Source organism: Epinephelus moara, chromosome 4 (assembly GCF_006386435.1).
Source record: "Epinephelus moara isolate mb chromosome 4, YSFRI_EMoa_1.0, whole genome shotgun sequence".
NCBI classification, from domain to species: Eukaryota; Metazoa; Chordata; class Actinopteri; order Perciformes; family Serranidae; genus Epinephelus; species Epinephelus moara.
In genome coordinates, this window is record NC_065509.1 from 18703413 (window position 1) to 18714409 (window position 10997).

Below are 10997 nucleotides of genomic sequence, written 5' to 3' on the forward strand. Positions count from 1 at the left end.
TTTGCACTTGAAAGGATGCCCGTTCAATTACGTTTTAACAGGTCTGACGCTACGGCTGTATCTAGGCTAACGGCTAACATGCTAACTATTATTTCTATGTCACTAGTGACTTGAAACAAATTTAGGACGATAGGAGACGGGTTGAAATAAACCGAAATTTCCCTTTAAGCCAGATACACCTGAGGTTTAAGGAAACAGATGATGGTTTGGGATAAAATGAAAAGATTTCTTCCAGAAAGGACTCTCTGGCAGAAAGCCCTGAGGGCTAACTTATCCCATGTGCTGTAGTGGAGTCAGTTTAAAATAAACTTTACTGCACTTAAGCGTATTGTGGCTGACTTTGTAATATCGGAAAATATCAAATCGTTGGCCAGAGAATCAATATAATATCGTATTGTGATGAAACTGATGATTTACACCCCTACTGTGTTGCTGTACTATCATCTTTCATAAACCAAATCTACCAGCATGGAAGCTGAGCAATTTATGGCTGTGAGGGGAGCACAACAAGACATGTTTTAGCCACCTACTGTACAAGACCTACCTAAAAAAATCAATATCAGTTCAAGTGTATGCCATATTTGTAATAATTTCACAGTTTCAGTTACTAGCTGAGTGATGGGGCAGAGGTAGACCAGCAACTCCCATGTTCTGCAAAGTCAAATTGCTGTTTTTGTCAGTGGAGTCTGTTTTCTTTCAGATAACAGCTTCAATCATCCGTCAGAAATGGATTCCTGATGGCAAGGTGAGGCAATTAAAATATCCTAACTATAGCACACACCTGAAGTGATATTGCTTTTTTCAGGTGGACCTTTTTTTCAGATGGCTAAAAACAAAACTAAGTAGCATTTGCTCAGCACCCTTTTATTTTCTGTACATGAGCTACCTGGAAGTTAATGTAAACAAGCACTGTGTTTAGGTTTATTTAAAAGTCTCTCATGGTTTACACATCTTCCATGTTTACTCATTGAAAGGATAATTCAGAAGACAATAAAACCAATACATTCACTAGGAAGTCAGTTCTACTAACAATTATTGTCAGTGTAGCCGCAGCTCTGTTGCTGCATGCCACTGATCTCCATCAGAAACTCATGAGAGATACCGTTGCATTGATTGACACATTCCTTCATCATGATGAACATAACCAGTGTAGTTCATCCTGACATCACACTGCAGGATGGATGCAGTTCCATTTTACACTACTGAAAGGAATGAACAACACTTCCTACGCTCATTGTAATTACAGTAAAATTGTCGCAACAATGATCAATGTAAAGAGGCCATATCTACATCAAACTGCGGTTGCACAGGATCAGTACTTTGGTGATTTGATTTGCTTATGATAATAAAAATACAGGAAAAAAGACCTCATTCTTCAACTCCATATCATGTTTTAGATCCTGCAGAGATTTCAAACCTGGACAGAAACAATTTAGCCAAACAAGACTGAAGATGGAGATCAGTGCTTCGACTTAAAATCAACTCCAGCAGGAGAAAGCAGTTGGTGTGAGCGTGAGCATTCATGCATATCTCCGAGAGTGTTCACGTGTCTTCCAACAGCGCTCTCCACTCATGCCTAACCACCAGCATAAAGTGTTTGGGAGACTGAAATAATGGGTGTTGGTTCCCCTCATTTAAATGCCCTCCAATTGTAATTGGTGTGATCTGTAGGTTTTATCTAGTGCCGAGTCTGTTTTTATATTGTGCTTTTATGTGCCTCTGCAGAGTTGCCAGCTTGTGCCAACCGCCTCTCCTTACATGTGCATTAGACCTCACCACTTTGATACTGATTGGATTTTTAAAGCATGTCCAGGCGTGGTATTTCTCTGTGGTCCTTCTGTTATTCAGAATGTCTCAATGAGCCATATTATGAGAGTTTGGTATGTGTTTATGTGCTTGGACAAAGGCTGCACCACTAGTTGTATTAATTTGCTCTATCCTGCAACCTTGGGGCTGCTCTGCTCTCTCTAATGACTAAGCAGAAGTTGACAGAGAAGATAAAATAGCAGCTGTGTGTGAGAGCACAATGTACAGCAAGATCACAGGCATGATTTCAGGGCTGTAATGTGCCTTTGATCATATTTTATACATTTAGAAAACTCGGAATATCAATAACTATGTAATTTATGAAGCAAAAGTTGTCTGGTAACTTTTCCTCTTGTCAAGTGAGGCCTGTGTGTATATTTACTGCCATAAAAAAACTCCCACAATCAACCTCCACATTGCATTTTCTGCAAAAGAACACCTAATCAACCTCAGACATCCACTCCATCAAATACCAGCCTCACCAGTGTCAGGCTGAGTGGCATCTAGATAGATGTTGTCGAACGGCTTTTAAAATCAACCTCTAAATCAGCCACCATCTACTCTGAAACACACCGTATAATGGAAAATATTGATATTTTTTGGCATATGCTGAATGTGTCGCCTCTAGAATTAATCATGGCATTGAAGAGAGTGCTCTCTCCTCATCTGACTGCCGGCCTGCCTCGGCGCTCTACCTGTCTCGTTCCCTCCATTTGCCCCCGTCCGGTGTCTCTATAACTTGCCCAGCCATATGATGAGATCAGAGAAGCCTAGTCATCTAAGTAATGGCTTTCCTTCTGTTGATTTCTCCTGGGTCCACAGCCGTGCGTTCAGTGATGTATGCTCCATGCAACGGCACTGGACAGCTCATCTCTCTCAGCCACAGGCACCTCTGAATAAGCACACCCACCCAGGGCCAATCTGTGAAATGCACTTTGGGGCTTCTGCTGCCCCTGTCATTGACATCCACAGAAGAAGAAAAGCACTATAACCATTTTAGAGTCATGTAACAAGGCTTGAGAGTATTAGTGAAGGATTGAAGCAAGAAATCTTCTGTTGGCAGAGGTTGTAAATTGACCTTTTCCCTGTTCTGCAGGGGCAGCCAAAGGAGAGTCTCAAGGCTGCAACAGCAACATTAGTAATATGGTTGTCAACGTTCATTTTCATGAACCTCTATTAGCGCCAACATGTGTTTCCTCAGTGTGCAACTGTTAGGCTAATTATGCAGCAAATCACAGCTTCCCTCTCTGTCCCCAGGCTTCTGCCCCAACTTCCACCCTGCTTGTCTTGGTGTAGCACCACTCTCACACTCAGGGGGTCTTCGTATTCTCCAGCTACAGCAAGCACCCCTTTTTCAAACTCCTCTGTGGCATTTCTTCAACCCTCAGCTACTCTGACACACCGTGAAACACAGCCTTTAGACTTTAATTGAAAAACTGGCCAAATGTGGAGAGTGACATGAATATATGAATCACAAATGAAGCACTAAGGAAAAGCAAAGCCAAATGGTTACCCCCCCAAAAAAACAGCAGAAGCCCACAGGATATGGCACTCAAATAAATTATATGAATGCAATGGACTTTCACCCAATCTCTCTGTCTGTTTCTCTTCTCTTTTTCCTCCCTTCTGCTACCTCCCTGTTGTACCCTCTTCATTCCCACTGACATTCCCCAGACGTCTGATGGATATCGGACCATGTCCTCCAGGAGACATATTCCATTATCATGCTGCCACAGCGCTCATCCACAGACCCATCTCCCTTCTAATCAATGACCATGCACCACAGCAGCGCAGCAGGCATGACCAAACAAGACACACACATCAGAAACATTTGTAAATTATCAAACCAATGGATCAACACAGATGAGAATCAAAAGAGCGAAGTAATCCATGTCTCACACGGCACATAGCTGATACCCTCACATCTGCGCAGATCAATATAGATGGAAATCCAGCTAAACAGCCCCAGCTGTGTTGCCTCTTACCTGCGTGTCTCTGTGGTGGTCCTCCTCACTGTGGCTGGGCTTGATGAAGACCCTCGGTCTACACAGCCATGCCCTCCTATATGGGCATGCATCTGTGGGGCAGATCAGAGGTCTGCCTCGTATCTGTCAGCCTGGAGAAGAGGAGGGATCAAGGATCAGAGAGTCCTCCCAGCCGGCAGCCCCGTCTAGCGCATCTCCTTGTGTCTCCCGCTCTCCCAGGTCATTCCAGCCAGCCCCTCAGCAACCGCAGAGCCAGGGAGCGAGCGTTCGGGGAGGGGGGGGAGGGATGGGAGGTGCTTAGAAGACTGAAGCGGACATGGAACGGCGAGCAGAGCACCTCCTCTTCCTACATGTCTGACTGCAGCCAGTGGACATGCTACAGCTGGAGCCTCCGTCCACCTCTCCGTTTCTCCCTGTGCATGTGTGTGTGTGTGGAAGAGTTTGTGTGTGTGTGTGTTTGCGCGTCAGTGCTGGCTCCACTCTGTGTGCTGTGTGTGAATACAGAGTCTCTTCCCTAACTGTTAATGCTGCCGGTGGCTCCGAGATGCTGAGGCAGAGAGAGAGAGAGAGAGAGAGCAAGAGAGAGAGATGGAGAAAGAGAGGAACGGAGAGAGAGAGAAAGAGGGAGGTGGGTGGGTGTGTGTGTGTGTGTGTGTGTGGGAGCGGGGGAGGGAGGATGGCAAGGGAGAGTATAGGAAAGGTTGTTTTCCCTCCTGCTCCATCTATCGGTATCAATTCAATCAGGGATGCATGGCCATGGCTGAGATAATGAGTCATCCATACCTATATGCATGCCTCTGAGTGTGTGACGGACAAAAAGAGACGAGCAGAGATGTACATAAGCGATTTACATGAGTGTGCATGTTACCTACTTCTGCTTTGCATGGCTTGCATGTGAACATTGTGCAAATACATCCCTGCAAGTCATTTGAATGCTAAATAGTATGTTTTAAATTGGTAAATTATAACTTGACAGCCTGCTATGTATGCACATGCACACACAGTTTAAATGCACACACAGCCAAACACACACAGAAGAGAGGGGCACCTAAATAGCAGCAGAGGATCTCCTCAGGCTATCAGTATATCAACAGCCCTCAGAACCTACAGCCTTAACAGGCTACCTGCCTCCCTGAATGCCCAAGGGAATGATAGATCACACCTCGACACTGCAGAGGATCCTCAGGAGAGGAGAGGAGAGGAGAGGAGAGGAGAGGAGAGGAGAGGAGAATCCAAAAGTTGGGTGGGCCCTATGATTAGACAGAGAAGCCGAGTGGGGAAGGGAAGAAAATAAGAAAGGCAAGAGGTGAAATGTGGAGGCTCAGTTTCACTGACAGTGCGCTCTGTTTTGTTCTCTGAGCATGCTGTCTGTTCTGCTTTGACTGCCTCAAGAATTAAAGAGAGAGGCAGAAAGGGATGAAATGGAGAAGAGTGAAGATCTGGAGATAGGAAGAAAGGCTTTTTGAAATTGACAGAGAGGGAAGGAGAGAGAGAAATGTATGCACTAAGACATTTTAACATCTGATAAAAAAGCAGGGACATTTACAAAGCACAGCAGGAGCATACTAAACAACCTCAATCTTTTCTTCTTATTTTCTTTCTTACGTAAGTCTTTCCCTGTCTTTGCATCCTCTTTAGTTATGTCTTTGTCTTCAGCAGAATCCCTTCTTACCTCTGTGTGTCTGACTTTGAATAAAGCAAGTCTCTGTACATGTTGGAACAGTCGGGAAAAGCAGCGGTTACCCCTGTCAACGTGACAGAAAAGGCTATCGACAATCTCTCAGCATCACTGCAAACTGAGAATGTCTAGACAGACCGACATATGCGTTTTAAGCAGTGGAAAGGCTCTCTTCCTCGCAGGATGTTCAGGGCCTGCAGACTGCCATGTTTGCAGCATTAATTGACTGGACTGACAGGGAGTCAAAAGAAATTATAACCCTGCAACATAGCAATCCATTCCACACCACTTCCTGTCTATGCTTTCTTGATAATCAACAGCCCTCTGTGTAACAGAAACACTGATTCTCCCAGATATGAGTGCATGACCAATCATGCCCAAAAAGAGTGAATTTTGTACCTGCTATAGCAAATTCAAATTATGGAAAGGACTTAAAACATGAAAAGGAAGTCATGGATATGAAGGAACTGATTAACAACAGTTTAAAATTAAGTCACAATGTGCCCATTGTAATTCATCCCACAGCAGAGCTTAGTGTAGCCTGAATCCAGACCTGATCCTTCAGGGGAAACCGTTCTGCACCGACCTGGGGTCTGCTTTTGAAGCAATTCCTGACGCTCGGCTGTGTTAATCTAACTCTGTAATCTGCTGCTAAATCGGGCTTTAGGAGTGAGCCGAGACAGCGACTGAGGCAATCTCGTGGAGAAAGAATCAGCCTCGTGGAGTGTGTGTGGGGGTAATTATGCGTGAGGAAGACGGTTAGTACTGCGTTGGATGTTGGCAGAGGACTAACAGATGGTAATTCCCTCTCGCTCCTGCACTTCTGGCAGACCTCTGGATTACAAATGCACTGGTACCTACAGTCACAAGCACATATCACCTGCTCTCACACATACAGATGTGCCACAGCAGTCACAGAGGCACGGTTTTAATGTGCATTTTGCGCTGATGCTACACGCCTGAAACCGGAAAATCCAGCAACATAAGCAGGATCATGCTCGATAGAGCAAGAGACTTTTTTTGAGTCCTCCAAATTGCCCTTTAAAGGATTTATAAAGTGTAACTAGTGGCTTTTTTATGGTTAATAAAACCATTTACTCATGCTTTAACTACTAGTAATTAGCCATTAATAACCACTTTTGGGACGCTTTACAATGGTAATGCGTCTAACTATGTGGCAGTTCTGCAGCTCAAGGGTTTCTCACTTTTTAATAAGTCACAAGCAAAAGTTGGTTTGCAATTGTATTTGTTATTACATCAGTAATAAGAGGCTCTGTCAGTAATCCAAATCTGTACTTTTCAAGTTTGTGATGTTGGTTAATAGGACCTACGTGCAGTGAACACATTGTGCACATGATTTCAGACAAAACTTTACATAGATAGAATCAAATACAGACGTCAAGCAGCCAAACTAATTATCTAATTCTTTTAAATGAGGCAGAGTTGACTGGTGCAAATGTACTTTGCCATTGACCTCTCCAAGAACATTGAGATCCTGGAACAAAAATATTTAGTAGCTTCAGTTATTGACATGCCATGAATAAAAGTTCAACTTGGAGAATTGGACCACTGACACTAATGTGACATGAAAACTGAAAGAATCACTCTGTTGGAGTTGTTTGAGCTCCAGCAGCTGTAATCAGTTCAAATTCAAAGAGGTCCAACTACTAAAATGTCCTAAAGGCCTAAACAATGTGCATTTTCACATCATTTCAACAATATTGTCAATGTACGATAGTTTAAACATACACACAGACATTATACTTGTATGGCCCTTGTATGGAAAACAAATAGCTATCTTTACCATACATGAAATAACATCCTAGCACAATAAACCCAAGGCCTACATTTCAAGTCAAGGAGAACAAGATAAAATCTTATGAATAAAATCAATAAAAAGTGCCTCTTTTGGAAAAAGTAGCAGAGCCTTTTCTCTTTATTTAGTTATGTATTTCCATTTTTTCCTACTTCCTTTGCTAGAGAGAGAAATGCACCTTTGACTGCCCTGCCAGTAGTGTGAATCTTGGCTTGGAGTTGGAGCCATTCTCATGCACATGTGTAGGTGCTCAGTGATGAGCCTGGAACAATACTTGGTTGTGATAATGCTCATGTTGGAGAAAGCTGACTCACAGCTGTAAGGTGACCCAAATATAATCCAAAGTGCTATATCGTAGGCAACTGGACTTGCTTCAGTTTCTTGAAGATGTTTCACCTCTCATCCAAGAGGCTTCTTAAGTTCTTCAGTTAGAACTGAAGAAGCCTCTTGGATGAGAGGTGAAACGTCCTCAAGAAAGTCCAGTTGTCTATGATATAGCACTTAGTATTTCTATGACCTGGTGTGTAGTGCTACTTTGGTTACACTAGAGAAAATAGTCCTAGACACAGTCTGTAGCCAGTAACCAGCAGAGTCAGTTGGTTCATGCTCCATATTGTCATCTCTCTCACATCTTTCTTATGCTGTTGTTCTCTTGTGAAATGGTACGGTAAACAATCGATTTGATTGGCTCAGTTGAGTGAAGCTATTGCTGTGTTAACTGGAGTAGCTGTGCCAGCAGTCTGTAGCAGCAACTGTCAGAACAAAAAGTAACACCCTGTGAGGATTTTTGGTCATGGGTTCGGATTGAACCATCTCTTGGTCTAGACCCAGATCGCGGTCCACCATTTGGTGATGCCTGGACTTCTGAGACATTCAGTTGACACAGCATGGAGATTCTTCCTTCACAAAGGAAAGAGCACTTTAACCCAACAACAGACAAGTTTAATTTTGAAATGTTTAAACACCATGAGAGATAAGGGATAAAGTCCAGATTGACTGATAGAAGGAATATTTCATTTGAATTATGTGTTGTATATGAATCTGTGTGCATACTGTATATAAACAGGCAGCAAATACAGGATGTGTTTAATAGCCACTGCACACTATCAATCCACATTTCCCTTTGAGCAATGACAGATCATAACTTCGGAATGAAACACACCTCTGTGTCACATTTCTGACAAAGCTCCACCCGTGACCTGACTCACCCGAGAAAAACCACCAACAGAGTTGGTTGCCTGTGTGCCACAAAAGAGTGACACACAGGCAAAAAAGATTCATCCTCACACCAAACTCACACATCGTCAGAGTGAGTGCAACTACAGAAGAAAAAAAACGGAGAACACTGCTGGCAGACCACACACTGAATGTGAGTTGTTTTTTTCAAACGTTACTCAAAGTGAAAGTAGATTTTAGTGAAATTGCAAGAGGAGGGAGTGACGTCATGACTGGCTGTACTTTTTGTCTGCAGCGTTTTTAGCTTCACACAGAGAGAAAATGGCTTCCCTGTCGGTGAAGAATCTCTGCTGTCCTGTCTGCTGTGAAATCTTTGGGAATCCTGTCCTCCTGTCATGTAGCCACAGCTTCTGTAAGGACTGTCTGGAGAGCTGGTGGAGGGAGAAACAAACACGTGAGTGTCCGCTCTGTAAGAGACGAGGGAAGAACCGCCTAATTTAAACTTGGCATTAAAGACTGTGTGTGAGGACTTCTTGCAGAGCAAAGATCAGAGGGCTTCAGAGACTCTCTGCAGTCTGCACTCAGAGAAACTTAAACTCTTTTGTCTGGATCATCAACAGCCGGTGTGTCACATCTGCAAAGATTCAATAACACACACTGACCACAGTTTCAGACCCATCGCGGAAGCTGCACAGGATCACAGAGAGGAGCTCCAGAAATCCTTGAAGTCCTTACAGGACAAACTGAGCCTTGTTAAGAAAGTTAAATTGAAGTTCGATCAAACAGCAGAACACATTAAAATCCAGGCCCTACGCACAGAGAGGCAGATTAATGAACAGTTTACAAAGCTTCACCAGTTTCTGGCAGAGGAAGAGAGGGCCAGGGTGTCTGCCCTGAGAGAGGAAGAGCAGCAGAAGAGTCAGATGATGAAGGAGAAGATTGATGCTGTGATCCGAGAGATGGAAGCTCTTTCAGACACAATCAGAGCCACAGAGGAGGAGCTGAGAGCTGAAGATGTCTCATTCCTGCACAGCTACAAGGCTGCAGTGCAAAGAGTCCAGCGGAGCCCACAGCAGGGTGACCCAGAGCCGCGGTCAGGAGCTCTGATAGATGTGGCCAAACACCTTGGCAACCTGACCTTCAACATCTGGGACAAGATGAAGGAGATGGCCTCCTACACTCCTGTGATTCTTGACCCAAACACCGAAGGTTCATGCCTCGTTCTGTCTGAAGACCTGACCAGTGTGAGATGTGGGGAGAGACTTAAGCTTCCTGATAACCCAGAGAGGGTTGGAGATTGCTTTTGTGTCTTGGGCTCCGAGGGCTTTAAATCAGGGACTCACAGCTGGGATGTCGAGATTGGAGACAATGCAAGCTGGGCACTGGGTGTGTTAGCAGAGTCCGTCCACAGGAAGGGACTCATGCAGTCTGGATTATGGAGAATACGGTTTTATAAAGGTGAGCACTCTGCGTGGTCACTACCGGCTCGACCAGCTATTCTCCCTGTGAAGATGAAGCTCCAGAAAGTCAGAGTGAATCTGGACTGGAACAAAGGAGAGCTGTCATTCTCTGATCCAGACACTAAGACACAAATACACACCTTCACACACACTTTCACTGACAGGCTGTTTCCATTCATTAACATTGGGGGTGAACTCCCACTGAAGATACTGCCAGTGAAGGTCTCTGTCGCAGTGGAAGAGAGCAGATAGATGTGGTTAGTTAAGAGTCCAACTAACTAACTGTATCTGCTCTGTTCCACTGTTACAGAGAAAAACAACCTTTTTGTACCTTTTGATATGTACTGAGACATGCCAGGTTATTTCAGGCACTGATGCAGTTGTTGAGATGTGTTGGCACTGAGGGAATATTGTGTGATATTGCCAGTAGGGGTAAGGGACTAAAGATGTAATAGCAAATAAGATAACAGCCCCTCCAGGATGTTGAGTCACAACAATTAATGTAAATTCAACCAATCCCCGTGAGTTCTGCACGACCTTGCAATTTTGTCCAATCATTGTCATTTCCCATGAGTTTCACTAATCATAGCAGGCCCCCCGCACAATGCCACCAAAATCACCTCCTTGTTTCTGGTTGTGGAGATGCAGACGTGCATTTACCAACTACAATTACTGCTAAAGGTTGTGCACGGCAATTTCCTTTTCTTCTGCTCAAAAGTAGGGGTAAAGCGTTTTGCACCATGTGAAACATTGCGGCTAAAAACAAAACAAAAAATCATCAACTGACGAACATTTTTTGACTGCAAAACACACCGGGAGAATGGCTAAAATACGGTGGCAACAGTCAGGGCAAACCACCACGACTGAGGCTGCTGCATCCAGATTTATTGCAAGTGCTGAAAGACTCAAGAAGAGTTAGATTTAGGCTCAATCCCAATTCTCATTTTTACCCCTTCCCCTTCGTCTAGCCCTTGCCCCTCAAAACGGAGTGCCAAGGGCTGGGGGTGAAGATATTCCCCAAAGAAATGGGACAGCACTCGATTACCGCTACGTCATCAAACGTTGTAGAAATGGGA

At 44.1% G+C, this 10997-nt stretch overlaps 1 protein-coding gene and 1 pseudogene across 1 annotated transcript in view; one reads left to right on the forward strand and one right to left on the reverse strand.

Annotated features, from left to right (window-relative positions):
• frmpd3 (FERM and PDZ domain containing 3) overlaps positions 1 to 4248 on the reverse strand; it is a 112525-nt gene extending 108277 nt beyond the window's left edge. Inside the window, exon 1 of the mRNA XM_050043090.1 lies at positions 3792 to 4248. The gene's annotated coding sequence lies outside the window, so the exon portion shown is untranslated. The remainder of the gene's footprint in view (positions 1 to 3791) is intronic.
• Positions 4249 to 8782: 4534 nt separating this feature from the next.
• LOC126389005 (nuclear factor 7, brain-like) lies at positions 8783 to 10173 on the forward strand (annotated as a pseudogene).
• The last annotated feature ends 824 nt before the right edge of the window (positions 10174 to 10997 follow it).